At 35.9% G+C, this 2,657-nt stretch overlaps 1 long non-coding RNA gene across 1 annotated transcript; it reads left to right on the top strand.

The window, feature by feature from the left end:
* The first annotated feature begins 783 nt into the window (after positions 1–783).
* On the top strand, positions 784–2,431 carry LOC118484706. Its single transcript, XR_004874113.1, has 3 exons — positions 784–824; positions 1,784–1,858; positions 2,301–2,431. It is a non-coding gene; the product is annotated as an uncharacterized LOC118484706 (long non-coding RNA).
* Positions 2,432–2,657: the final 226 nt, after the last annotated feature.

Here is a 2,657-nt window from a genome sequence, read left to right as displayed (position 1 = left end):
TGTACGAGAACTCGATCAATGGCAGGTGGTTATCCCAACTACCGCCCAAATCAATCACACATGCACGAAGAATGTCTTCCAAAGTTTGGATTGTACGCTCACTGTAACGCCCTGCTTTTTCATACTTTCCATAACTAGAAAGCTCGCCTTGTAATGCTATTTTTGGAAATCTTGTATTATTGTAGTCGTCTTTTCGTTGTAAAATCCGAGACTTGGATCATAAATAAAATTCGTATTTCTTTAAATTCATCTTCTACATATTCATACATGTTCATATGTTCGAATTCATTGTACATCGAATCCTTATTTGTAATTCATACTTATACTTATTCACGATGCATGTCCATGCTTGTCCTTATATTGTTGATACCTAAAAACCCTAATAATATGCTTATTTATACAACGGTTAATCATCTAATATGTGACATATACTTGTCACTTACAAACATGTTACATACTTGTACATTACACTTTTTACCTAGTTAAATCATGTTTTATTTCATATTTCACCTTGTTACAAGTTAGGGGAAACATTGTTGCATATTATTACACAGCTTAATTAATAAAATTACTCATTATGATGTTTTAAAAAAATAAAAAAAAATAAAGAAATATGGCAGCCCCAATTCAGCAAAATTCAGCCCCATATAGTTGGGTTTTGTGGGCTAGTTTCAAGGTGTAACCCCTTCTAAACACTTCCAAAGCCCAACCCATTGAAACCCTAATCCTCCCCCCTATAAATACCACTTATAACCAGCCTCCCCACCACTTTTGCAACACTAAAAACTCTCAAAACATCCTCCAAACCGTAGCTGAAAGCAAAGGTTCGAGCAGATTGACACCCCTTCACGAAAATGAGCATAACTCACTCAATTCTTATCCGATTCACTTGATTCTTTTTCCTACTTGCTTGGATAATCATGGGGTTCGATTCCTAGACTTCTCCTTGGAGAAATCAGACCTGGAAATGCCCTGAAATAGTCCATAAACTTTCTGTTTGTTTTTATGTTCATCAAAAACTTGTTTAAGCCTATGCAACTTGTGTCAAACACAACTCAAGCCAATGTCCTAATGCTTACAACCCCTCTTATGGTTGGTTAAGCTTAAAAACATGGTTGAGACATCCAAATCAGGGGTTAAAACCTCATAAACTTTCTGTTTTAATTAGGGTTTTACCCACAAGTAGTGTTCGAGTATGAAGCTTGATGAATGTGTGATGGTTGGACTAGCTTGGGCTATCCTTCATAAGAATCCACTCATTACTTGATGTTTTCTATAGATTAGTTGTTGTAATTACCTTAATAATTGTATGTTCATGACCCTCCTTGTTGTTTATAACAACAAGTGTAGTGGTGAACAATAGAGGTGCCTAAATGGAAGCTTGTTCTTCCTACCTCATGTATGTACTCTATGACACAAAGAGGTGCCTAAATGGAGACATTAATCTCCTACCTCATGCTTGAATCATAAGACTTGTAATCTATATAATATCTAAGCTATTCTATATACATATATATACCTAAGTAACTAAACTTGATGATAACTTAATAGTTACTTGTCAAGAATATGTTACATCATCTATGACCATGCTCTTGTTACGACTCTAATGGACCTTTGAATCCATGAAATCATACCAACTCTTTTGAGTTATAATAGTGTCAAGAACAAGGGTTATGTGTACAAGATGATTATTTTTACTTATGTTATTTTCTATACAACTTAAACTCCGAATCTATAATCTTCCGTAAACGCCAAACTCACACACCTTGTTTGCCTCGTGTAGAAGGACAAGGTGCTCCGAATTAATCCATCCACAAACTCACTCGCGGGATTTCAAGTAGGAAAGCTTGCAACCACCGTGAGTATACTCGCTACCCCCCTTTTTATGTTTACCACTTTTTGGGGTGTAACATGTTTTACTATTAAACTACACTTAAACTTATTCTTTATGCAATGCACAAAACAATCCTTATACATGAATACTATGCTATGATACTTGATGCTTACGTGGACCATACTTATGTGATATGTTTTAGTCATTAGCTCTCACGAGCCTCCCTTCGACATGTATAGCGCTATAGGAGTAACGCACCGCCCCCCTTAAACTTGGGTGATGTTGAATTAATTAAACTTTCTTGCGTAAACAGAGGTTGGCTAGAAATATTGCATGCCACGCTAGGTTGATCTCGTATAGACTAAGTTGCCATGTGGATTCGTTTTAAACTTATACTTGTACTTATGCTTAAACTTGTATACTCGCCTTTGCTTTTGCATTGAATTGTATTTTAAACATGTTACAGGTTGATGATGATGATGCTATGAAAAGAAGTAGCGTTGATGCCTAGATACACATTTAGACGTTTAGGTTTAATATGTTGTATCAATTTTGCTCGTGTTGTCATGTACTTCTTTTGAACTTGTTGTATTTGAATTTCTTGTATTGTTGACAATTTACTTTATGAAATGAAATCAGATTATTAAAATATTGTCACAAATAGCGTTATGATGTCTCTAGCAATCTTCACACTTCGTCTCATCCCGATGTTTCCGCCATTGGTTGGGGTGTGACACTCACTCTGTCCGTCCGTCTGAGGATGGTAAGCCGTACTAAAATTTAAGCGCGTGCCGAAAGATTGTTGGAAACTTTTCCAAAAATG

This window comes from Helianthus annuus, chromosome 12 (assembly GCF_002127325.2).
Source record: "Helianthus annuus cultivar XRQ/B chromosome 12, HanXRQr2.0-SUNRISE, whole genome shotgun sequence".
Classification (NCBI taxonomy): domain Eukaryota; kingdom Viridiplantae; phylum Streptophyta; class Magnoliopsida; order Asterales; family Asteraceae; genus Helianthus; species Helianthus annuus.
Note: the sequence above shows the minus strand (reverse complement) of the source record. Positions and strands in the feature narration are given on the sequence as shown.